An 8,997-nucleotide genomic window follows, 5' to 3' on the forward strand; every position below is an offset into this window, starting at 1 on the left:
CGCCCGGCTGCCTCCAAATGCGGCCAAACGGGGTTCCGGGAGCGGCCCCCGATGTCAGGGAGGTGATGCCATGACAGGCAGGGGGATTGGAGGGGGGAGGGCAGGGTCACCTGCCTCAGTTTCCCCTCCAGGGCCACCTGGGTCCAATGGCCGAAATGAGGAAAACGGGGGTGTTTCAGACATAGATCTTGAAATGAGCTTAGAGGGACGCCGTGTTTTAGGAAGTCTCGGGAGTTAAAGGGGTTTTCTAGTCCTAGATCAGACAGAGGCTTGGGACAGATGTTAAGGAAAATACCAGTAACAGTCTAATAAAAACTAAAAACAATGAATTAGCAACCTGGTAACGGTAACAACAAACTAAAGTAACACTCTTATTTCTGCTGCTAATGCCCCTGTAACTTCTCCCCCTCCCCCAGATGCTGCCACCTGAGGCACCCAGGTCCCTCCCCCCTGGGTCCCCTCCCATGCCTGATCGCTGAGATTCACCCACCTGGGCTTCCGTGAGCTCATCTGTTAAAAGGCCCTCCTCTGAATCTGCGTCTTCCTCTCCCCTCAACAAGGCTGTCCTGGGACTCCCGGGCATTCATTCTCTCTCATCAAACTCCCAAGTAATTAAACTAATTAAGCAGCTGGGCGCGCACTGGGCCTGTGCTCAACCAGAGGAGCGCAAGTCTCCCATTTACACTAGTGTGTAACATCTTGATCAAGTCCCAACCTCCCAGCCTCAGTTTCCTACTCTGTAGAAGGAGGAGGATGAGAGTATTTCTCTGGAAGAGTTGCTGTGAAGAGCAAACGAGATAAAATCGTTAGCACTTTGTACATCTTAAAGCACTCTGTAAATGCTAGCTATTATTTATTTTCGCATTATTTATTTATTTATATCGTTTATTTATTTGTTTGTTTGTTTTGTTTGTTTATTTATTTAGACCTATACTTTCACTCAGCTCCAGCCTGGTTAGCACTAACTTGGTTAGTCCCAGACACAAATCCCGGCAGCCTATGGTAATATCCCAACATTTCTGAGAATGACGACTACCCATTAATGTCCAAAAACTTCTTGTATCTCAACATGCTGGCGTGAGAGTCGGTTATTAAATAAGTGATAACAGAAACCGTTCTCTATGCAGTAATATCTTACCTTAGGGGTAGCTACAATTATTAGAAAAATAGCCAAACCTGTGTAGCAGACATTGAGCTGACCTGCAGACGCCTTCTCGGGGAATCAGGTGCCCAGAGGTCCCCTAGAAATTTCAGGAAAATAGAAGTATAAATCAACACGTGGACCTTCAGAACTTTCTGGCTCCTTCCAACCCCGTGGGCCAGCAGCAGTTCTTCATGGAAGGTACAGCGAGTGGTCCCAAGGGGCTGGGGCACTGTACCCGCTCCTCTCTAGGATGCTGCTCTTTCTCCAAGCACATAAGTCAGACCCAGTTCAGTCCTAGAGAGCCTGCCACCTAATTAAGAAGAGAGACTGGTTTCCCTTTTCTCCCACTCTCTGTCTCTTTAAATGCCCACCCCAGCATCCTAAAACTTAAATTTGAAGCCTATGCCTAGATTTCTCTACAAAGGGGAATAAAATGTATTCTGTGTACAATACGACATTGTTACAGAACAGGTATCCACTATACACTAAAGAAATGCTCAACAGCAAAGATTCACCACAAGTGTTTCCAGAACGAGTTAAAACAAGATTCGGGAACTAAACTCCTGTTTCAGTCATCGAGGAGGCTGATAATTCAATCTCACCAGAATATAAAAGCAATTTCTAGAAATGCTGATTAGATAATTTATTTCCCCCTCAGTTCTACACTATTTCCCTCCATGTCTTCTGGCAAGCCAGGCCGGGGGCTTGGGCTCCAGACGTCTGAGGTCATTTGATGGAAAAACTCCTCTAGTTAGTTTCATTTAATGGATCCCTGAACACCTTGGATCCGAAAGGTTGCCTACAAGCCGTAAACATCCACCTTGGGGTTGATGCTCAGTTACTTCCTGAGAAAAGGAAGCAAAATGGGAAAAGCTGAATTCAAGGGTCCAGGGGCAAGTTCACCTAAGGAAGTTGCCCTTCTCTAGCTGCCATGATCCTTGGTGAGGAAGGGGCCAGCCCATGGACCTCCCCTGAGACTGGAAGTCTTAGCATTATATGAGGCTTTTTGGAGGGTCAGAAGAAGAGTCAGATGGGAGCCATCTCTCCTTTCATATAGAGACACCCTGCACCCCTGTGGCTGTCATGGGGTCAGGGGAGAACCAAGAAACTTGGAGTTTTCTGCATCAGATCGGAGCTGCGAGTCCTCTCAATACTTACCAACATGAACTTGAAAGCAGCCAGGAAGTCTATCATCATCAAGATGCCCGAGAGCTTAGCAATCATTCCTCCATTGCCCCCAGATGTTTTCAGAGCTGTGTGGATGTTTTAGGGACGTTCAGTTCCAAGAGCCACAGCATATCAGGCTCTGAAAATCCCTTTAACTCCAAAGACTTCCTAAAATATGGCGTCCCTCTAAGATCATCTATGTCGGAAACACCCCATTTTCCTCATCTACCCAAGTTCTTTTGGGTCTTGCTAAATAAATATGAGTAAAATAAAAAAGTAAAGCAAGCATGATCATAATCTGTCACCTTGGTCCATATTCCTTTATCCCCTAAATATGAAGGGCAGCACATCTTCCCTATTTTAGCTGCCCTGTGCTAGACATTATTCTGGAAATGTCCCATCTCTTGACAAGTGGCAATGAAATTTCGTTACTTTTCTCACTAGAGAAAAGCACTTCTAGAGCAGTGATTGATGGAGAAACAAAGTGTTATATGATACTCTTGCTCCCAGATCTATGTTCTGAAATCTTAGAGCATTATGATTGGTTGAAGTGTTGAAGGAAGGAAAACAGAAAAGATCCCATTTGCCCCATGACGGACTTTGTAAATTTATTATTCACCAGTGATATCTAGTATTTACACACAATTCTAAGGTTTGTGTATTGCTTTCATATATGTTATCTAATTTTTACAAACGGGGGAAACTGAGATTAAGAGACTTTGCCTGGGTCACACAGCTAGTAAGGGTCTGAGAGAGGATTTGGCTCAGATCTACCTACTACGATCAGTTACAGACTGAGCCACCTTTCTAGCTAACTATAGCCTTTAGCCACCTAGAGAGTTAAAGGTTTGCTCTCCTGCCCTGGCTTACAAGTCTCAGAAATGTTTTAATTCACTCCACCCAGCTACCCATTAGCTCACCAAGAGTTTGGAGGAGGCTCATTCAGGAAATTCAGGTTTAACAAATGGAAAAGAACAAAAGACCAATAAGACAGTTCATTACCTAAATTACAAGCTTAGCCCTTAATTCTCCAGAACTGTTGGAATTCTAGTGTCAACTCAACTTGAAACAAGGTGAAAACTCAAGGGAGATATGGGAATCACGGTGTTAACTCAATGGAATTGATACAGTGTTTATTAGTTCACACCTTAGAACAAATCCTTACAAGGTGATAAGTCGCTAATATTGATAGACAATAATGCTTGTGTTCACACCTTTAGAGAGCTCTTAAAAGCAGGAAGTATTTATGTACTCATTGGAGTTCACACATTTGGGAGATTTCAGGGTTTAGTATGAGATATCTGAATTCACATCTTCTTTGAAGCTCTAAGAGCTTCCTCTATATATACACGATCTCCCAAAGGTTAACTCCTCCTCTGAGAGAATGGGATTATGGGTTTCTCCCAGAGTGCTCTCTGGCCCTAAGAGTTAACACTAGGATTCCAACACAGAACTAATCTTCAAATCCTAAAGGATCTCTGTAGGAAAAGTAGGCGGGGTAACATTCACCAGGGGCTCTTACTGAGTATTTAATATGTTGGAGTGTAGAGCACGGATCGGATGGGTCGTTAAACAAATAAAAGGAAACAGAAGAGATCTCTTAGAACAAGTGCTGAGGGGGAGGCTGTCATCACAGTTTTTCTATAATTTTCTTTGCTATTCTGTTCAAAGTGAATATTTGAATATTAAATATGGAAAATCATTATTCATTCCATTGAAGAAAGAAAGCCAAGGGAGCGTGCAGGAAGAGACTCGTATGGCCCTTCTAAGTCTCCTTAATAAGGAAATCATCTCTTGCCAAAGTTAGCTCTTTGGTAAGATGTGAACAACCCTGGTCCTGACCACTGCCCTTGTCCCCTTAACGCAATACCAAGAATGATTGATTGATGGATTCAAAGCGTACTCTGACTTGGTCTTTAAAAGGGGAGCAGAAACATGAAAGATAAAAGATCACAAGGAGAGGAGTTGCAAGAAAAATCAGAGTTCATCTGAAGAAGTTTGCTCCTGGGGGCCTCCCCAAGGAACTATGAGATTCTGGATGTGATGGTGAATGGAAGCTCAAGTGGAGTAGGGAGGAGCTCCTGCTCCAACTGGAGGCAGCCAAGGGCAACCATAGTGGGGCAAGACCAGAGACAGAAGCATACCGAGGGGAACAAGTGAGAAGTGGGCCCTTCCTGCACAAGTGAGGTTACAGACTGTTCAAATCTAGAGAAAGTGGTCAGTTTTCCACTGATCCCAAGACTTTTTGGCATTTGAAGCATTGCAGTGCCCAAGACTTTTGGGACACTGTAGAAATCCCTGCTGGACTCAGCCCAGAGAGGATGATGGACCAGAAGGGATCTTTGAGAACAAGTCCCATGTATTTGATTGGCTTTTGATTGATAGAGCAGAACAATACGCTCTGGCCAAGGGGGCCTTATACCGGGAGTGCAGGACTGGCTCAATATCAGGAAACTTGCTATAAGCAACCATATCCACAACAAAACCAACAGAAGTCGTATGATAATCTCATTAGATGCAGAAAAAAGCTTTTCTTGATAAACTTCCAGCTGGTTTGGGTTTTTTTTTAATGACTCCAGCTTTTTCTGTCACCATCATTTCCTGATATTCCTGATATACAGGGCCAGTTCTCCTGTAAACCAGGTAAAGGGGCGAGCAGCACCAGCTCACAAAGTACCTACCCGCAGAGGCACCTCCCCTGCTCCTGTCCACCCCGAGGAGGGAAGTGTCCCCCATGGCTTGTTGGGGACTAGGGCTGGTGATGGGGATGAGCTGAGAGCCGCTGCTTGTTGGTCTGAGCAGGGAATCTTTGCCTCCTCTGCATCTTCCCGAGTTTCCCGACTTTCTCCCTGCTCCTCACCAGGCAGAGCCCATCACCCGACCATTATGTTGGTAACCCACAGGTGTCCTCCTGGGCAATGATCAGGGACCCTCTTTATTTCCATTTCTCCCCAGCCACTTAAGGGAATATCTGGTATTTTGTGCAAAGCCCTGGGCTAGGTTTGGAGATACGAAGGCCCCTTATTTCACAAAGGAGGAAACTGAGACCCAGTGTGAGGGAAGGACTTGCCAGATTCCCACAGGAAGTCAGTGACAGAGGCAGTGTTTGAACCCAGGCCCTCTGACCCTACATCCATCTCTCTTTCTCTTATTCCACAGGATAATAAGAAATTGTTCATGATGGTCTGAAGATGAGAAGGGCAGGAGCTGACTGAGAAGAAAGTGCCTGGAATGAGGCCTTGTCCAGTCCCAGCCAGGCAGGACCCAGGTAGGGGAGGCCCAGAGACTTACTCCAAGGCCCAGCTCCACCACCATCCTCCCCTGCTCCCTCCCATTGACCCTCTGTTGGACTTCTCACACATTAAATCGTTTTATACCTTGTTTTACCTTGTCTCAGTACCCGTCTCATCTCCCTATTTAACTGAGGAGGAGTATAGGGTAGGGGAAGGAATGTAGGGGAAGGTAGGGGAAGGAGCTTTGGTCCTTGGGGCTGCCCCCAAGCTCTGGCCTTTGGCTATGGGGAAGTTGTGTCCCTTCTCTGGCCTCACGTCCTGGGTGAGACCTCGGGCTCTGAGGGGCGAGGACCGAGAGTCCAGGAAGGAGAACTCGGCTTCCCTGATGGAGCTCTGCTCTTTCCAGAAGGCTTTAAGCTTCCCAAAGGACCCTCATCGCGCCCACTCTGGGAGAGAAGGGTTTGTAAAAGCCTTAGCAGCCCCTTCGCAGGTGAGAGACTCGGGGGAGTTAAGCACCGTGGCCTGGGTGGCTTCCCAGGCGAATACTGGGACCAGGCTTTGAACCTTCACCATAGTACTGAAAGGCCAGCAAATACCCCGTCCTCTCAGAGGGACCCTGTCATGCCCATGAGTTGCTGCCTCTTGTCCCAGGAGCTAGAAGGGAGCTCAGAGGGCCTCAAATCCAATCTCTTCATTTTATAGACGGGGAAACTGAGGCCCACAGAACTTAGCTGACCTTTCCAAGGCTGCCCAGACTCTAAGCATCTGAGGCAAGATTGGAAGCCGGGCCCTTTGGTCCTGCAGGAATTTTTCATGTAGGATCTAAAGCCACCTCACAGCTGCATATATATATATATATAAATTATTGGTCTACATCTACCTCGAAGCTCTCTGGGGATGATGGATCCCCATCCACTGGGAAATGGCTAAACAAGTGGATATCATGGGAATAGAAAGAAGGCAATGGAAGGGAAGGGAAGACGGGTAAAGTAAAGGGAGGGGAAGGGGATAAAGGCAAGGGAAGGGAGGGAAGGGGAGGGAAGAGGCATTTAGAGAGGGCCTGGCATGTGCCAGCTATTGCTGTAAGCACTTTTTTATGAAAACTCTGACATTTAATGGAATTTTGCTGTCCAGTAAGAGACAATTCAGGCAACAAATGCAGAAACACATGGGGGATGTCTGCGGCCCAGAATAAGCAGAACCTACCTAATGTCTGCGCCTGTGTAAGTGGGACAAACAAGAAACAACTGAAACTGAATTTAGTAGGTCAGTCAATAAACATTTATTAAGCGCCTACTATGTGCCAGGCAGAAAGTATAACTAAGCTTGTCTTCAGGGGAGAACGGGGAGAAGGTCCTTGTGTGTTGGCAAACGTGCGCAGTTACAGCCGTGAGATGTTGCTTATAACAGACTTTTTCGATGTGGAAATTAATTTTGCTGAACAGATTTTTTTTCTTCTTTTTTTAAATAAGAGGTGGCTCTCTGGGCCAGGGAGAGGGAGATATATCGGTGAAGAGAATGCTGTGCAAACACAATTTAATAAATCCACAATTTATCCTCCACAATTTTAAGGAAAAAAAAAAACTGAAGCCAACGGCTAGAGGAGAAAGGTTGTGTTCAAGGTCACACTGATAGTAAGTGACAGACGGGGTCTCACAAAATTCTGATTAACCAAAGGTCACACACGTATCTGGAAGAGGGTGAGAGTCCCGGGGGCTTGAACAGACTGGGCACTGGAGTTTACCAGGGGGCTGCAGGGCCTTAGCGACAGACTGTGTGGGACTTAAAAGGGGAGTGGGAGATTTGGGATTTTTCAGCCAGGTCTTAGGGAAGCACTGAAGCTAAGGGGTAACCTGGCCTCAAACCTTCCTCCTGGGAGACACGGGGGGAGGGAGCAAGACTGAAGGGAGGGCCGTAGGGTGATGTGGACACCTTAAGTCCATGTGAGTAATCTCATCTTAGATAGGAAGCCCTCCCAGCCAGGCCGGACCCCACTGACGCCTTCCTCCAATTCTTCCAAAGTACCCACATTCTGGCTTTAACAGTCAGAGGTCCACAGATTTATAGACTTTATGAACTGGTGCTCTGGGCTGCCAAAAACCCACATACAGCAGGACTCAGGCTCTGGCATTTTGGGGAAGGAAGGAAGGAAGGAAGGAAGGGAGGGAGGGAGGGAAATGAAAGGAGGGAAGAAGAAAGAAAGAAAGAAAGAAAGAAAGAAAGAAAGAAAGAAAGAAAGAAAGAAAGAAAGAAAGAAAGAAAGAAAGAAAGAGAAAGAAAGAAAGAAAGAAAAAAAAGAAGGAAAGAAAGAAAAAGAAGGAAAGAAGAAAGAAAGAAAGAAAAAGAAAGAAAGAGAAAGAAAGAAAGAGAAAAAGAAAGAGAAAGAAAGAAAGAAAAAAGAAGGAAAGAAAGAAAAAGAAGGAAAGAAGAAAGAAAGAAAGAAAGAAAAAGAAAGAAAGAAAGAGAAAGAAAGAAAGAAAGAAAGAAAAAGAAAGAGAAAAAGAAAGAAAAAAGAAGGAAAGAAAGAAAAAAGAAGAAAGGAAGAAAGAAAGAAAGAAAGAAAGAGAGAGAAAAAAGAAAAAAGAAGGAAGGAAGGAAGGAAGGAAGGAAGGAAGGAAGGAAGGAAGGAAGGAAGGAAGGAAGGAAGGAAGGAGGAGGGAGGAAAGAAGGAGGGAAGGAAAGAAGAAGGAAGGAAGGAAGGAAGGAAGGAAGGAAGGAAGGAAAGAAGGAAGGAAGGAAGAAGGAAGGAAGGAAGGAGGAGGAGGGAGGAAAGAAGGAGGGAAGGAAAGAAGGAAGGAAGGAAGGAGGAAGGAAGGAAGGAAGGAAGGAAGGAAGGAAGGAAGGAAGGAGGGAAGGAGGGAAGGAAGGAAGTGACAGCTCAGGACAACAGAGAGTAGGGACTAACCCCATATTTCCCCTCAGGATCCAGGCAGTCCCTCAAGCTTGGGAAAAACATAAACGTGGGTTCCAGAGCCCCAGGGCTGACACTCCTGTCAGCCCAAGAAAAGGGCCCACAATGGGCAAGGCCCTTTCCTAGCAGCCAAGAGAGGTCAGGATGGTCTTTGGGATGTGACGGGAAGTTTCAGTCCCAGGGGATTGTAAGGGATCCTAGACAGGTGGGTTTGGGGGTGGGGGTTGACAAGCAAAGTCCTGGCACCTCAGACCTTGGACAAAACGGGATCCAAGCTTTTTCAAACTCGGAGATTCTACCTACGCTCCTGACTGACTTACAGGGAATGGGGGTCTGGTCTGGGCCCTCTCTCAGTAGCCTCACCTACTTAGCCCAAGGCCCCGGAACCAGGTAAAATGGCCTTTCTTGATCCTCAGGGTGGAAGGCCCGGTACCTCGGGGTCTCAGGGAAGAAGGTGGGATCAGGGCCGGCACTGAGGGGATTATAAGGGGCAGATCGCTTTCCTTTATCAACTCTCCCACCCAAGCCCCCGGTCTTTTCTT

This window comes from Sarcophilus harrisii, chromosome 1 (genome assembly GCF_902635505.1).
Source record: "Sarcophilus harrisii chromosome 1, mSarHar1.11, whole genome shotgun sequence".
In the NCBI taxonomy this organism is placed as follows: Eukaryota; Metazoa; Chordata; class Mammalia; order Dasyuromorphia; family Dasyuridae; genus Sarcophilus; species Sarcophilus harrisii.